The sequence below is a fragment of the Papaver somniferum genome, unplaced genomic scaffold (assembly GCF_003573695.1).
Source record: "Papaver somniferum cultivar HN1 unplaced genomic scaffold, ASM357369v1 unplaced-scaffold_21, whole genome shotgun sequence".
In the NCBI taxonomy this organism is placed as follows: Eukaryota; Viridiplantae; Streptophyta; class Magnoliopsida; order Ranunculales; family Papaveraceae; genus Papaver; species Papaver somniferum.
The window spans coordinates 14,931,915-14,950,036 of record NW_020631041.1 but is presented as its reverse complement, the minus strand read 5'-3'; the positions used below and the strand labels follow the sequence as shown (position 1 = coordinate 14,950,036).

General features: G+C 37.3%; 1 long non-coding RNA gene and 2 other non-coding genes across 3 annotated transcripts; 2 read left to right on the top strand and 1 right to left on the bottom strand.

The window, feature by feature from the left end:
- Window positions 1–6,885: 6,885 nt before the first annotated feature.
- On the bottom strand, window positions 6,886–8,453 carry LOC113339340. Its single transcript, XR_003355041.1, has 3 exons — window positions 8,198–8,453; window positions 7,676–7,796; window positions 6,886–7,456 (listed from the first exon to the last, which is right to left on the bottom strand). It is a non-coding gene; the product is annotated as an uncharacterized LOC113339340 (long non-coding RNA).
- A 7,606-nt stretch (window positions 8,454–16,059) lies between these two features.
- On the top strand, window positions 16,060–16,133 carry TRNAW-CCA. The gene has a single exon. It is a non-coding gene; the product is annotated as a tRNA-Trp (tRNA).
- A 522-nt stretch (window positions 16,134–16,655) lies between these two features.
- Window positions 16,656–16,728, top strand: TRNAK-UUU. The gene has a single exon. It is a non-coding gene; the product is annotated as a tRNA-Lys (tRNA).
- The last annotated feature ends 1,394 nt before the right edge of the window (window positions 16,729–18,122 follow it).

Here is an 18,122-nt window from a genome sequence, read left to right as displayed (position 1 = left end):
TCAAGAGAACCAGCATGGTCGCGTGAGCCAAGTCCGCGAACTGGCGGAAGTTCTCGTCCCGAGAATTTCTGCTGGAGTTTGTGAACTCCGTCCGGGAACTTAAGTCCGCGAACCCAGTCCGCACAAACTTGAGTAGGTTATATCTAAAAACGATGTTTGTGAACTTATTCTTATATAAACTAAGGAATGCAAATTGCAAACCGTGGTTATATAGTTAATGAACCGATTCGAGTGAATCAAATCGTTTTTGCTTCGATTGTGTCTTGTGTAGTTACATAAGATTTCCTTGCAATTGAACAACTCTCTAACTAGTTCATTTGAGTCATTTGAACTAGTTATGGTGAAGAAGAATATGGTTGATATGAAAGTGATCATATGGCTAACCATTTGGTTGACTATTATTGAACCAAAAATGTAAATCAGGTTTTCATTATAATGAAATGCACGTTTCTAGGCTTGTGTAGCTGTTAGATATTAGATTGAATCTAAATCAGGTTTTCATCTAACGGTGAATATTGAATGCTTTTTTACCAAGCTAACATCGATTGCAAATCCTGATTTGAAAGACTATATAAGGGAGAACTCTAGCAACTGGGAAACCTAATCCCCACACCTTCTGTGTGATACTAGTTGTGCTAAGCTAGAGTCGATTCTCCTTTAACCTTTGGTTTCTTCTTCTAAACCAGGTTAACGACTTAAAGACTTCATTGGGATTGTGAAGCCAGACCGATACTACTTTCTCGTAGTTGTGGGATTTGATCTTGTTGTTTCTATCGTACGAGTACAATTGTAATAATTGGCTTGAGATTGATATCTCCGATAGGCAAGATATAAAAGTAATCACAAACACTTCGTCTCATCGTTTGTGATTCCACAATATCTTTTTTCGCTGCGTCGATTAGGATTATTGTGAGGTGATTGATAATACTAGGTTGTTCTTCGGGAATATTGGTTCGGTTTATCAATTGGTTCATGTTCACTTATGTGATTTTAATAGTGGTAAGAAAGGTTTTCGTCCACTCAGACTTGTCGGATTGATTTTAAGTTTTAATAAAAAAAAATACTAAAAATAAGAAAATATATATGTACAAAATAAAGTCACAGGATGAAGAGGGACCGGGACTCGGGATTCCACTGCTTTTCATGTTCATGGGATTCATAAATTTATCCTAGACATTTATATCTCAAAACAAAAGAAACAATGACTTTGTTCTTTGCCAAAGTAGATTTCGTAAAACATCAATTATAAATTACAAGCATAGTGTATCTAAAGCACCTAAGAATAAGCATACACTATCTAATAAGATAACAATTGATTAATAGAAATCATAAATCATTTAAAATCGATGCAAAAAGTAAATAAGGAATTAATTAAATTACCCCAAGGATGAAATACAGCTTCCTCCGTTGTCCCAGTGGTGGGTTCTAGCTCCACATGGTGAAAACACACTCAAAGAATTTTTTTTATTGCTCAATAGGTGTTTGCAAGAGGAAAGAGTATAAATCAATGTGTTTGTAACAGATATAACTTTTACAGAACCCACTGTTATAAAAGACACACTAACAGACTGTTGCGAACTCGAAATAAATGTTACAGAAATTGTTACAAAGTTATTGGATTTGAATGTATAGGCAACGGTTTCTGCGACTGTCTAAATACGTTGTTTTGTGTTCTTCCTCTTCTTCTTCGCTTGAAAGTGCAAAACTCGTCTGCAACTGCTTCTACGGACCAGAACTTCACCTCTAACTCTTCATTGTCACTTACGAAAATAATTTATTTTCATCTCCATCACGCGCCTGCATTCCACTTAAACACCCCAAACACGCAAGAACTTGTCTAAGAATGAGTCAAACTCGTGCAAGGGGGATATCTACACGCCCCAAACACGTAATCTCCACAAACTCGCCTGATAGAATCCCGAGTATATCTCGTGCTCTGTTTACTCCAAAAGCGATGAATCATTCCTTGTTTTACGAAACAAAACAAATTACCACCCCTGTTTACTCAAAACAGGGTGATTCCAATCGACAGTAGTGATTGAATCTCCTTGATTCGCCCGAAATCTTCTCTGAAAATCTGCCAGTCACGATACGCCCCTGTTTTGTGAAATCTTCTCATATCTTCCTTTTTTTTCGAGTTTAAGTCCACCAAATATCCTGTTTAGTCGTAGCAGACTATTACCAAACCAAATCCACGAAAAGATTGCATAAAATCACGTCCAAAATCCGCCTTGAGAAGTCTGCATGCTAACGGAGTTTCAAACAACATTTTCCCGCCATATTTTTCTCAAACCGTGAAGAAGAAGGAGTCCCCTTAACCAGTGATGGGGTGCGATTATCAGTTGGCTCCGTGGGGTGCCCCTTATCAGTTGGGTTCCCCTTATCCAAAATTGAAAGTTCGAATAACATGTGTCCTCCGGGTGCTTATACCAACTTTTCGAGCCGAAATTTCCAAAAATGTTTATTTCCAAAAAATACCTACAAACACATAAAACACCCAATATTAGTACAAAATCGAGTGCCAACAATATATAGTATTGAGATCAAATTAGACACAAAAATGTGTCTATCATTCACCTTGATTTATCAAAAGACGGAACAAAACTCGTAGGTATATTCGTGGGAGACGGATTTATCTATTACCGTAGACTTTTCTGTGTGATACAGATTTATTTATTAAAGTCTTCGACTTTGGGTCGTAGCAACTCTTAGTTGTGGGTGAGATCAACTAAGGGAATCAAGTATATAGCATCCTGCTAGGATCAGATACGTAGGAGCATAAATGTACCTTGGATCAGTGTGAGATTGATTGAGGTTCAACTACAGTCCATACCGAAGTTATTTTGGAGTAGGCTAGTGTCTGTAGCGGCTTAATACAGTTTGTATTCAATCTGGACTAGGTCCCGGGGTTTTTCTGCATTTGCGGTTTCCTAGTTAACAAAATTCTGGTGTCTGTGTTATTTCTTTTCCGCATTATATTTTGTTATATAATTGAAATATCACAGGTTGTGCGTTGTTCAATCAATTAGAATATCCGACCTTTTGGTTGTTGATTTAAATTGATTGACACTTGGATATTGGTCTTTGGTACTATCCAAGTTATCTCTCTAGTATTTGATAAAGACTCGCAGATTCCTATTTGCTTGAGTATATATCAAATCGAGAGATTGAGATATAAACTCTTTGATATACTTTTTATCTAGATTGGGTCTGACTGTTTAGTTGATTCTCTAGAAAATATTTGGAGTTTGTCCATACAGATTGCTAAACGAAATATTGGGTGTGGTTGTTGTACCCCTGCTTTTTCAGGGTCTGTCAGGAAATTACACAAAAGTGCTTCAAGACGAGCTAAGACTGCTATTAGATCTTAAAATCAATTTAAACACCTTCTTGTATCATACAAATCTTCCAAAATCCTTCTTTTTATTTTCTGTAATCTCTATATTGTATAACTAACACTAAAAATTAAAATAAAAAACAAAACATATTGTTTGGAGGTAACCCCGAAATTAATTGGATAAGGGTACTTCAATTACTTCATAATATTTTTTTTTTGAGTATCCCTAAATTTGTGGAGGTATCCCCAATTTTGCCTTCTTTATTCTTTAAATTGTTTCTCTTGTAATAACTCACAAGTAGCAACAAACACAACAGCGTTCCAACTTGAAGGTTTAGGGTCGATTTCTCTTTACAAGAAATGAAATTCATTTTATATAAATGTAAATGATTTGTTTTATATCCTATTGATTGTTGTTATAAATTGTATAAGTGTTGAGTTTTTATTTTGTAATCTATTTTCCAAATCTTTTTATAACGGAAATAAAATTCGTGGATTTATCCGTATCCAATCCGCCAATCCTCTGGTGATGGACTATACATAGACGCAAATCTAACACCTGCCATTTTGATGGATTGGATTTGGACGGCACCAAATTCACGGGTTCCACCCATCACTCACCTACTTATTGTGATTTTTTCCTTTTCTTTTTCCTGGCGGGTCAAGATATCCAAGCTTCTTGGAGAACCCATCTAATCATGGAGGAGGTTAAGACCACGGGTTAGGGTATCCAAGCCTTTTAGAGCTCCTGAGAGCAACTGCAGTGGACGATCAAACCTATAATTATGGTCTAGAGACGAGACACAGCGGGACGGAGTAAAGACTAAAAACTGGACCAAAACCAAATTCTGGACTATATTTGGTCTGGGACCAAGACCAAAACTATATATAGTCGAGCGAACGTATAGTCACCGTTTTTCATCAGGCGTGTATATAAACTACGCTTCACATGCCCCATAAAGAGGCTCAAGTATAGTCACCGCCCCATTGAGGCTCCACAAACAAGCGGAGATTATACACCCGCTCGACTAAATATAGTCCCCTACCTTAGCGTGACACTCCATACTAAATTCAAATTTGATCGTTCGTTTTGGTATTTGATCTTTGGTTATGATCGTACCACTGTGGTTGCTCTGACTGCGAGGTTAAACCCATTGGCAATCATACCTCGTCGGATAATGGAGTACGTAAAGTCCTTATATATATTTTTTTTTCCCTTCTTTTTTTGACAGGTTAGGGTATTAAAGCCTTTTAAGGAACCCCCTAATCCGGAAGGTGGTTAAAACTGTGTACCTCCCAATTGATATTTGACCGGGTCAAAGTCCGCCTAATCCTGAAGGTGGTTAAAACTGTGTACCTCCCAATTGATATTTGACCGGGTCAAAGTATTTATTGTAAAAGTGGCCATCACCGTTCACTAACAGTTGGGTTTTTTTGATTCAAGATTAAACGGTTTTGTTGCAGTCACGTTTCCATGTAAAGATTCAAAGGCCTAAACAAATAAGGTTGATTGGTGAGGAAAACCTTGTTTCCTGTTAGTTGAAATATGCCGTTTTTGAGTTTTGTAAAAAATAGCGTTTTGATGAGAACATTTGGCAACGTATGATTGGTTTAAAAAAACAGGAAATCAAATAGAAAAGGAAACCAAATTAAATTTGGAATTCATGACATGACAATATTTAGGTGTGGATACTTGGCAGCATATGATTGGTTTAAAAATTACAAACTTAAAAGGAAAACATACTTACCGTGTTTGGCATTTTATAGAAGTCGAAATTCAATTTAAAAATCGAGTAACTACTATATGAGGACTTTTTTTTCCAAATTAATATATAAAAGGAGGAAAATCCATATATTTTTTACGAAAATAAAAGGAAAAAATAAATAAAACATGCACATATTCTCCACCTATTTAACGTATTTGCCCACCACGCCAAATCAAAAATACATCGCCACAGGGCGGGGTGGGGCGAAGCCTCTCGCACACCAAATCAAAAATGCATCGCCACGGGGCGGGACAAAGCTCCGCACACAGCAAATCAAAAATGCATTGCCACGGGGTAGGCAAAGCCCCGCGCACACCAAGTCAAAAGGAATAAATAAATAAAACCTGCACATATATATTCTCCACCTATTTAATGTATTTATTCCGCCGGACCAAATCAAAGATACATCGGCACGGGACGGGCAAAGCCCCACGCACACCAAATAAAAATATGCATTGCCACGAGGCGGGGCGAAGCCACAAGCACACCAAATCAAAAATGCATTGCCATGGGAAAGGGTAAAATCCCGCGCACACCAAGTTACGGGACACAAATCTAGTATTACTTACATCAGGAACGAAACTGTAGCTACCAAGGCTTGCAGCCTAGTGAATGCCTCCATTTCTTCCTCAACGATTGCCAAGTCACTTTTTCAGAAGAAGATTCCTTAACTTCCTTTAGAGCATCTTCAATAGTGGGTGCTACTAATTTTATGTGGAGTTTTTATTTAGATCCTTATTTGTGGGGTTATATACATGTGACAAGAAGAATAAGGTTTTTTTCATGAACCATCTCCAGTAGTGTGGGGTGTTAGTTTTAGGATTTGTTTTTTTGTATAAAGATAAAAATAATTCCTTGTTTCCTATTTGTCTAGAAAAATTTATAAATAATTACAAAAATAGTCAAAAAGATGACATGAAGGTCATTCTCAAGATCTAAATAAGACTTTTTCTAAGACCTTCATATTTATTTTGACACCCTTCCTACTTTATATGACATATTGTTGGAGATGAATTTAATCTAAATGGGGGTCTAAAATCCTATGTGTCAAGAAAAAATAAAACTCTCACCCTTTATTGGAGATGCTCTTATATGTTAGTCGGATATAAGATACAACAGTATATTCAAACGCTTAAATTTTAAACACGTCAGTCTAATTTTACAGCGCTAAACCCATTGGATATTAGCCGATAGTAGAACAAAAAGGTTAATATCGGGTCACAATGTGTTTCTCGCATGTTTATAATTTATGGACACATAGGGAAGAACTCTCGGCCAACTTTGTTTGGGGTGAGAAAAAACACCAAGATTCGTGGATCTTATCAGAATCAATCCGTATTTTGACGGATGGACAACCAATCCCTTTTTTGACGGATTGGACGCGGATGAATTTTTTTAAACCGGTCATTTTCAAGGGTTGGACGTGGGTGGAAAATCACTCATCAGTTGGACACCCGACCCTAAGTCCAATATTAGAATTATACACATATGAAAGACTATTACAGAAAATTGGTAGATACGATATATCTAGTTTGTTATTAAGAAACATTGAAGATCCTCGATGATATTCCGAACATATCAATTTTGGATTGATCAGAGGCCTTCATTTTAATAAATATTCAAATTTTGATTGTTGGAAAGACATTGTGTTACTCTTGTTATTTATGATTTTTGTTAGAGGGAAAGCAAAATGTGATCCGAGGAGAGCAAAAATCGTGGTCGACTCATTAATTAAGATCAACAGGATATATTTTTCTGACTCAAACTAAAATACCCTTATATACCACATATTTTCCCCGCACACGTACAAAAACATTGATCTAATGAATAAAGGAAAACGAATAAATGTTTTTAGATTTAATTTAGATTTAATACGGGTAATACCACTTATATATAAAATTTAGATTACCAAAATATAAGTAAATAAATAAAATTTTTGTTAAAGGGAGAGCAAAATGTGATTTGAGGAGCGTAAAAATCGTTGTCGACTCGTTAACTAGGACCAACTCGATATATTTTTCCGATTCAGACAAAAATACCCTCATGTACCACATGTACTCCTCGCACATTTGAGTTATCACTCTGTCCGCAAGAAAACTAAAAATTAAACTAGAAAAATAACCATCAAAACTATGTTGCTTTGAAGTTTGAAACCAATGCAAAAGCTGTCTGATTTGCAGATTTGAAAATGTTATTGCTCCCTTGATGGCATGATGACTCTACTGCGAGGTTCCTTTTTATGTGAGTGGCGTTGTTGGCAAGCTGATTTGACCATTGAATTCCTTCTTTGATGCTCATCACCTCCACGTCAGTGAGAGTCTGAGCTCTGCACACCTCCTTACCCTTTGTGTCCCTGCAACTCCAAATAGAGCATATGTGAATAAGAAGAGCAGTTATATATATCAGCCTTAGTGCTTGGGCCCCAAATAACTGCAAAGGTAATTTTACCGTCTCCAATGGCAGGAAAAGTCCAAACTTACTTACTTGCTTACTTAATTAGATTACGCAAGTACGTATGTGGTATGAATAAAACGATTGTTGTTTTAACAAAAGAAAAACTCTACAAACTTACTTAATTAGATTAGATAAGTGTGTGGTGAATCCACGTTATAACTTTATTTGAATGCATGTCTAGTATTTTTAGACATTATAGAATATCTTCTCTTTCGTCGTGACAGTAGAAGCTTTCCCCTCTGTGACCATGAATAAAGATTGACCAAGAATCAGTTAAAATATTGAAAAATCAGTTATATATATTTGGAATATGCATGTAACTAGCTCAATCGGCCAAGACCCATGCAACTTCCATTTCCCTGGGAGGGAATACTTATAAAATATTGTACTCCATGTTTTAAGTCGCATTTCGTACATACAATTCTTCATTCGATGAAGATTGAAAATCTATGAGCATAGTGACTTAAAATTTGTAAGTATTAATGGAGTTGGTCAACATTTGGTTTGGTGGTTGTACTACTAGGCCCGAAATCCTGCCTTAGCCACTTAGCTTATCGGCAGCAGACCTCTTACTATGAAAGAAGTTTCTAAAACTAACAAATAAAAAACAAACTTGAAATTGATGATTTTTATTACGTACCGATCACATAGTCCCGGACAAAAATAGTCCCGGACAAAAATACTACCCACACGAATTTCACCATCTTCGGGGAAAACTTGGCACTTGTGGATGATTTGAGGAAGATATTTTGGGAGACTAGACGCATCACGAGTTATCGTGGTGTATAACTTATCAGCATGACACTTCACTTCAAGTTCACCTTGAAGCTTATGAATTTGAGCCATTAATTACTAATTATTGCAGAGTTGGACTGATGATTTTTTTTTTTTTTTTTTTTTTTGAGGAGAAAGGTTGAGATTGATATACTGATATATAGTTAGGCTGGTGAAGAATGAAGATGTTACGGTAGTTTATATAGACGAAGATGAACCATTTATTATTTACACAAAATTGGTTAAAAAGACCAAAATAACAATTCGTGGGTGAAAAAGACATTTAGATTTTGATACTGTTTAAATGGACAAAAATGTAAAAATAGCCAGGATTTTGATACAGTTTCATCCTACCAATTCTCAATTTTTTTTTTTAGTTTACATCAGGATGCATCCAGTTTCATCCTTGCTATTTTTTAAGTTTAAATCAGGATAAATCCAGTTTCATCCGTGATATTTTTTTAGTGTTCGTTTCACCCGTAATAATTTTTACCCATCAATTTAAACCATGTTTTAAAAATATTGGACAAATGATCCATTTTCCTTATTATTTATTATATCTTAATGTTTTTACGGTTTTCGTATAAATGGAACCTCAGGATACAGGTGGTCGACGAATCTACCGCTTTAGTAAATGGACAATTAATTAACAACAAAATGGTGCTTGCACTAACTCAGATTAGATGCTAAATTCGGATTCCTTTCTCCTTTTTCTTTCACATATATAGATAGAATTGGGGAAGGAATATTAATAAATCTTGCCTCAAAAAGATCTAAGGGCAATGGGATTGTTGAATGAGAAAAATTCAATAGGTGAAGGAAAGGCGTGGAGCAACATTGGCTCATTCAAGTGGGCTTATGGTTAAGAAATTTAGAACCCACGTACATTTCAGGACCACCGTGTTTTAGTTCTTGCAACTTGATACATGGTTCATCGTCGACGTTGTTGCGTGGAACCACAGGGTCTACTTTTTTTTTTTTTTTTTTTTTTGAAGCATACCACAGGGTCTACCTGTTAAAATTAGGGGAGATTGCTCCGTCATTATGGTCCCACCAATCACCATGCCTATTTATTGTTGTGGAAATTGAATCATTGTCCCTCCTTGTGATAAGCCTTCACAAATATCCCTAAACCTCTTTACAAATATCCCTGATGGCATAGTTGATATTTTTTCTAAAAACCTAATTATTATAGTTCCTCTTTTAACCTTCCTCTCTAACTCTTCGTTCTTCTTCACTTCTTCGATCTCAGAAAAAATTTCATCCCTCCAGCCACCGTATCTCCATCGCTCCCACCAACTTCTTCATCGTTGTCGCCACCACCACCTCTGCAACTACCACCACCTTCTCCGCCGCTAATGGATTCTGGATTTTATCGAACTATCATCAACAGATGACATCTTCTTCTTCTTCTAAAAACTAAATTTAAAATCGGATTCAAATAGATCGAGACCTGATTTTAGGTTGCAAATATAGATCGAGATCTGGTTTAGGTTACGATTTATGGTGGTGGTGTAGCAGCGACGACGGAGGAGGTATGTATTTGAATCTAAGTTTCTTTCGATACTGGTTGTATTGTAAGTGATTGTGACGTAGATGAGAATAGTTTAGAACTAAAAAATTGATGATGTAGATGGAGGTGGTTTTGGTTGGAATGATGAAATTGGTGTTGGATTTGGTTCTGGTTGTTTTGGTGGTGGTGGAGATATGTTATTGTTGGTGGCGGTAATGGTGGAGAGGTTCGAATGAGAAATTAGTCATGGAAATAGTAGTAGAATGGTGGTTCTGGTTGTTGTAGTTGTCGAGATTGGTTTTGAAGCTGGTCTTGAAGTTGTTGTTGTTTATGAAGCTACAAGTAATGATCAATTGTTGTTGTTTATATGTTTTTATGGGATCAATTGTTGTTGTTGATCCAATTTATTGGATTAACTCCTGTTGTTGACCCAATTTTTTGTGGGATCAGCTACTGTTGTTGATCCTTTCAACTCCTATTATTTATACGTTTTTATGGGATCAACTACTGTTGTTGATCCATTTATGGGATCAACTCATGTTGTTGACCCAATTTTTTATGGGATCAACTACTGTTGTTGATCCTTTTCAACTCCTATTGTTGACAACATTTCCTTGGATTAGTATAATCATGCTCGTAGTTTAAATCATGCAAATTTCTTCAAATGTTGAACTTGTGGTGCAATGGTAGCATAACTGACTCCAAGTCAGATGATGTGTGTTCGACTCACGCCAAGTTCACTCCATTTACATTGATCAACTTTCATTGTTGATCCAATTTGGTTGTTGATCCCCTAAATTGGATCAACTTCTACTGTTGGTTCTATTTTTATTTGGATCAACTACTATTGTTGATACAAAAATATCTGATCCAGTGGTGGCGGCGGCGACGACGGTAGCGGTGGCGGTGGTGGTGGAGGCGGCGGACTAGTAATGGTGGCGGCGACGAACTAGTGGTGGTGGAGGACTGGTGGTGGTGAAGGAGTGGTGGTGGGATATTAGTGGTGGTGGCGGTTGGTAGGTGGTGGTCGTTGAACGGTAGTGGTGGAAATGGTAGTTGAATGTTGGTGGTGGCGGTGCTAGTGGTGGTGGTGAAATGGTAGAGGAAGAAATTTGTTTCATTTTGAAATAAAGAAAAATATTATATGATGAGGGTATTAAGGTAATCTAATTTTAAATGGATAAGGTTATTAAAAAATATGAACATATTTATTGTTGTATAAGGATATATTTATTGGGTGTCAAAAGTAGAGACATATAAATAATGTACCATGTATTGTTGCTCTTATAGGACTACATGAACGTGGGTGAAAAAAACACATGCTGTCATTGGTTTGTTTTGAGTTGATATTATGTGAAATTAATAAATTATGGTAAAGTGTTGGCCCAGACCATCCCACACGTCATGTGTTTAACGCGTTGCATGTCGTGTTGTTTTGTGCCAGAGGCTAAGATGTATCGTGATGTACCGTGCTAGAGGGAGTGAGTGTTGCGTCGTGCTAGAAAAACAAACATGTCGTGTCGTGTTGTGTTGTGCCAACACATTCATTTTACGTATTCCGAAAAAAAATATTTTTCAGATATTTTAGATATTGTATATGTTATTATGGAAATAAGTCAACATCACGTGGATAAAATATCAAAATTTGGCTAGAACAAAAACTCATTTGTGAAATATACACTGAAATGTGATGTATTGTACAGTGTTGTCTAGTTTTTTATGTGTATTGTTAGCGTATTATGTTGTGGCGTGCCGCGTGATCATCTATACCGCTTGTTGTGTTGTACCACCATGTTGATTAGTCTGACCCAGCACAGAACACGAAGCTACTATGCTAAGCTAAGTTACGTGTTGAGCTGGGCTATACTGAGCTTAAATTTCAGCATGCTGGGATAGGCTATGTCGCGCTCCACGGCCCAGTTTACACCTTTAATTATAGGGTGTGATTGTGAAGTTGGTGTGAGGAGAAGGTGAAAAAACATTATGGTTTTATTCCCTTGTTTCCTTTTTCTTTCTTTTTTTCAACTGTTGAGGTCAGTTTTATTATTTGATAACGATAAAGAATTTCTTATCGTACAAACAAATCCATAATAACACACACACAAAAAAAGATTGTTAACTAAGGGCCAAGGCAACAGGTATGTTTCCAGATTGTGTGTTTTGTTGCTCGCAATGTCAACGTAAAAGTAGTAATTCTAATCCAAATTGGGCTCCGGAGCACCTGTCCCCTCATTGGTGTGCCCTCATGTCCCTTCAATAAGACGCGGCCATGGGGCACTAATTTCCTTCCCATGTAATTACAGCTATATGATCTCTTTAATTTGGGGAAAAAATAATAATTAAATAGGTAAGGGATCCTTGAGTTATAACCCCAAAGATGTCACTATCTATTCACAAAAAACCCATCAAAACAAAAATAACACAAAAATTCCAAATAATATAAATTTTGGAGTTTTTGTATCAATATCCACCACTACCATCCCCAACCACCACCACTACGATCACCAACCACCACCACCATGTCCACTATCAATATATACCAGCACTACCATCACCAACCACTACGATCACCAACCACCACCACCATATCCACCATCAACCACCACTACTAGCAACCAACACCACATCCACTAACAAATACTAGTACTACCATCACCATAAAAAGCACCACCACCAACCAACACCACCACTAACCGGAAACAGTACCACCAAAATTTGGTTTCGTCATAAACTCACTGTCTCATCATTAAAATCTTTGGTTTCATGATAAAAAAAATAGGCAAAAATAAGATAAAACCAAATTTGGTTTCATCATAGAATTTGATGAAACCAATTTTGGTTTCATCATAAAATTTGATGAAACCAAATTATTTTTTTTTATTCAGAAAGGGCAAAATTTATTAAAGAAAAATCATGAATACCACGAAGCAGTGGAGGCCATGAGAGAAAGTTACAATCGATGTTTCAAAGAAACACAGAACAACACAAAAAGAAAAGGGAAACTAGCCTTAAGCTAAGAATTACGGGCCTTGGAAAAAATTGTACTAAGCAATGCCTAACACCCCATTCCAGTTGAATAACAAACTGTTAATAGAAATGTTCTCAAAAATCTTTGTACCTAGAGATCAATTGTAAAGCAGGCATTTTACTTCAATCAAGAGCTGATTGTAGTTCTTATATTTCCCTTGAAATAATCTGCCATTCCTGATGAAACAAAATTTTGTTTGGGGTTTTCGTATCAATATTTAAAAATTTGGGGATTTTGTATTAATTTTGTTTAATATGGAGTTTTAGTGAATCCCAATATTTGAACGGAGTTTTTGTACTCCAAGTTTGGTCACCTTCGTGTTTTACTACTAGTTCTGAATAGTAAACACTTTCTTTTTATGGAACAAAGTCATTTCCGAACCAAAATCCGAACTTGTTTCTTTCCCTATACTAATGTTCATCCTTCTTCTTCTCTTCCATACTGATGTTCATCCTTTTCTAAAATTTGTTATGAATCAGTTGTGATAGAAGGAACATGATTAAGGACAAGCTTGACATTTATATACAATCTTCCCCTTTTACAAATAAGAAAAAGAAAAGAAAAAGGATTCCCGTCTCTGTATTTTTCATAGAATAATGATTATCGAAGTTACTTTTCAACCTAGAAAAAAAATAATATTTTTCAACGAATATTGACTACCTCCATCTGTGTCTACCAAAAACTCACATATGCATTCATTATTGTATTCGGATTTAAAGAGTATCTGCTTTCATAGATGTGAATCATCAATCATATTAACCTATATATTACACCGTCAGTCTGATGTGAACTTTGGATTTGCTGAATTTAGCTGACTATTTGATAATTATAGACAAGAAACCTACAGATAAGAATACTACTATTGAAGAGCAATTGGAATACGAAGAGTATACAAAAACACCTGTTAAATTAGTTTTTAATATGTTTTTTCATGTGCGCGTGTGTGTTTTTATGATTTGATGAAAACTGTTTTGATTAACAGGGAGATAAAGGTCGGTTTTGGTTCGGCAATGGCCTTATGTCATACAGTGGAAATATTTTTTGTTTCCTAAATTAACGAGATCACCTAACTGTCAAAACATATGGGAAGAAAATTGGTTCCACATGGAAGCACATAATTGGAGGGACACCAAGGCACACCTAATATGGGGACAGGTGATCCGGAGCCTCCAAATTGGTTTTAGAAACACATCAGTTTGGAAACTACGGATTAATTGTGAAAAAATGGGAATTTTTCAATTTAGGTTGAATTCCTAGTTCACCAATTGAGTTTTTTTTTATTCAAAGTGCAATTGGATCTATAAAACCCAAAAGAATAATCCTCTTCAACTGCAATTTTTGGATGGAGAAATCTCTGCCCGATAAGCAAATACAGTAATGAAAGAAATCCATACAAGCAGGGCGAGGGAAGAAGTGTTAGCCGTCAAACGTCGTTCTTCCTCTATAAGGGTCCACTCAGTCGGGATCATAACTCCACAAATACGACTCCTCACGCTAACAAAGAGGGTTCACATGTCTTGGAATCTATTCTTCCAAAGGGACTCGTTTACCGAACTCATGCTTTCGCGAATAAAGGGAATTTTATTCTTTATCTCAACTTGAGTCAGAGGGTTTATCATCCTTTCTAATAGACCTACTTCCAGAGGAGGTTCACTTGCTTCTACAACTAACGAGTTTAGGAGGCCCAGTCATTATAACCTATTCTGACAAAACAAGTTACCTTATTATATGACATTACTCGATCACTAAAGCAAAGCTACTGGGAATGGGAAGTTCCGACAAGCTTCACTACTATTGGGATGGCCCAGCTAATCAATGTAATATTTGTAGGGTCCACTTCGAAAGCTTCGCTTTACTCAATTTTGTGTAGGGAATTAAAGTCTGTAAGTTACAAGATCTCCTTTTTTTTGGAACCTTTTGCAAGCATTCACTGGGTCTTTACTGACTGACTTATAAAACCGCTCGAAGAGGGCCTATCCCATTTAGGGAATGAAAGAGGTTTTATAATTACACGCCAGAGCCTAGAAATCTCAATAATTGGTAGGATCCATCTGTTCCAACAGCTTCTCTTCTGGCTTCTTCCATAGTTTACGTGTCAATTCAGTATGAAGCGCTTCAGTCTTTTTAACTAAATTCAAGACAGGGTCTAGTCAACAAAAATCAGTCATAACATTGAAAATTGACTTCATAGGGTGGCAAAAGCAAGTAGCTGATGAGCTATCCTTGTATTGATTTCGTCTGTAGATGTTCTTCCTCCTACCTGACGAATATTGACCAACAGATTGGACTTGGGCCTCTCACCTTAGTTCAGCTATTGATGAATGACTTGATCAACTGATATCTAAAGTGCCTAGTTTTCTGAGTCTTTTAGCTTTGAATCAAGTTTCATCATATGAGAAGAACGAATCGTTTCATGCAGCTGAAATGGTCTCTTATGAAGTCTCTATATGGGTCTGATCTCTACTATGTTAATATGAGGTGAGTCATGGCGCAAAAGCAGCTCTCTTTGGTTATTGCCTTCTTCTCCCAGGTTTCCTTTGTTGCATCCATCCATTGTCAGGTTCATCTCTAATGTGATGAAAGTGGGTCTCAAAAAGGGATATAGTAGGTTCAAATCGTCTTTCTTAGGGAGTTTACTGACTCATATGTTCTATCTTTATCACAGAACAATCTAATGGAAGCAGATGTCATGTGAAATTTATTTACAGAGCAGGCTTTCTCTTACAAAACGAGGATATACAGACTTTGCAGATAAGGTTTTTCGTAGTTCAAGATCGGATTGACCATGAATTTCGTATAATAAGTGAGAAGAACCAGGTTGTCAGATAGAGCACTTCGTAATGACTATAAGTCTTTTTAGGACAGAGATTCATTACCAAGTCTAATTAATGGATTTCTTTCTTTCGTTAGTTGGGTTGAGTTCGTTCGGACAAATACAGTTGTTTTCTTTTAGTATAAGAATGAAAAGTTCTTTCATTTTAATATAAGTTCATTTCTTAGCTCGTGCAATTCACTTCTTCTTTCAACTCTTTAGTACTTAGGTTCATTCAATTGGTGCATTCATAAATAGGAACAAGACCAGAGATAGGGACTTGAGTATTGGATAGGTCTAATGAATACGAGAAAGACATCGGAATGCTGATACAGAACCCTGGATTGCAAGAGGTCAGTTTTCTTCTCTAAGAAAACGCTCTTAGTTCAGTTCGGTAGAACGTGGGTCTCCAAAACCCGATGTCGTGGGTTCAAATCCTACAGAGCGTGTTGAAAAGAATGACTTAAAAGAAAGATAATCATAAGAGCTGTCGTCCGTTGTTCCTCAGTAGCTCAGTGGTAGAGCGGTCGGTTGTTAACTGATTGGTCGTGGGTTCAATTCCTACTTGAGGAGAGTTCAATTTAGGGAGAGTGGCCGAGCGATCAAAAGCGACAGACTGTAAATCTGTTGGAGTTTTTCCTACGTAGGTTTGAATCCTACCTCTCCCAGTTAACTTAATATAATAGAAAAAGAGTTTATGAGACGCAATGAGTTGGCTAGGTAACATAATGGAAATGTATTGGACTGCATATCCTGGAATGACGGTTCGAGCCCGTCCTTGGCCTCTCCCCCAGTTCATAGATCCCCTGCTATGAGAACTTTCGGCATCAAAGGACAGTGATTGAGACTTTTCATTCCTCTCGAGCGATTTGTTTATTGTAGAGGCTTATAGTTTAATTGGTTGAAACGTACCGCTCATAACGGTAATATTGTAGGTTCAAGCCCTACTAAGCCTATACCGATCTTTTACCGGGTGTATAGCTCAGTTGGTAGAGCATTGGGCTTTTAACCTAATGGTCGCAGGTTCAAGTCCCGCTATACCCAAACTTAGACGCGAGCTGAAGAATTTTTTGTCCCTTTCGTCCCGTGGTTAGGTCATCGTCTTTTCATGTCGAAGACACGGGTTCGATTCCCGTAATGGATAGATACTCATCCCCGGCCGGCGGTTTCATTGCTGAGTGATCGCTCGCTATCTGGAGTAATTTCATAGATAGGTACTCATTAGCTTTCGGAGATCGATATGGGAACTCAATGCCACGAGAAGAGAGACTAACGGCTCTGAAAGAGATAAAGACCCATCCTGGGATTGTAATTTAATTGGTCAGAGCACCTCCCTATCAAGGAGGAAGCTGCAGGTTCGATCCCCGTCAGTCCCGACCTAAGATCCAATTTAATCGATCAATGAATTTCTCCTCCTCCACTGACGCGCTAAAGTTTAGGAGTTACGGGGCGGATGTAGCCAAGTGGTTCAAGGCAGTGGATTGTGAATCCATGATCCGCGGGTTCAATCCCCGTCATTCGCCCATCAAGAAAAGGGACAGGAAGATCCCAACTATAAAGATTTATCTGCAAGAGTCAATTCCTTGGATGGATGTCTGAGCGGTTGAAAGAGTCGGTCTTGAAAACCTAAGTCTTGCATAGTAAGACCGGGGGTTCGAATCCCTCTCCATCCGGTGCTTTAGCGGAGTAGAGGAATTGGTCAACTCATCAGGCTCATGACTTGAAGGATACAGGTTCGAATCCTGTCCCCGCCTTAGTGAAAGGCAATTAAGGTAGTGTTCTACACTGACTGACTTGCTAGAGTAAGGTCATTTACCCACTTTCTTTCTTGTGGGTCCAAGAAAACGGATGCGCGCGCTAACGCGCAACGGCTTTATAGGTAGGAGCCGTTGCTTGTTGACTCCATATTTTTCCTTTGAATTTCTCTTAGATTCCACGTACCCGAAATGGATCCGATCAAATATTTTACTTTTTCCATGATCATCTCTATTTCAGGTATCCGGGGCATCCTCCTTAATAGACGAAATATTCCTATAATGTCAATGCCAATCGAATCAATGTTACTAGCAGTGAATGTGAACTTTTTGGTATTCTCCGTTTCTTCAGATGATATGATGGGTCAATCATTTGCTTCATTGGTTCCAATGGTGGCAGCGGCGGAATCTGCTATTGGGTTAGCCATTTTCGTTATTACTTTCCGAGTACAAGGAACTATTGCGGTTGAATTCATTAATATTATTCAAGGATAGAATCCGATAGAGGAGTTACAAAAGACAAAGTTGCTATTTTTTCCTTCTTCAGAATCGCTTCCCATTAGTTGAGCGATTTCGGATTCATTGCTACCCTCCTTTTTCTAGAAAAGGTATGGAAAAAATCCCAGATTTGAGCTTGACTATGAAAATAGCCCATTAAAGACTTTGGAGTGGGAACCGAAAAAG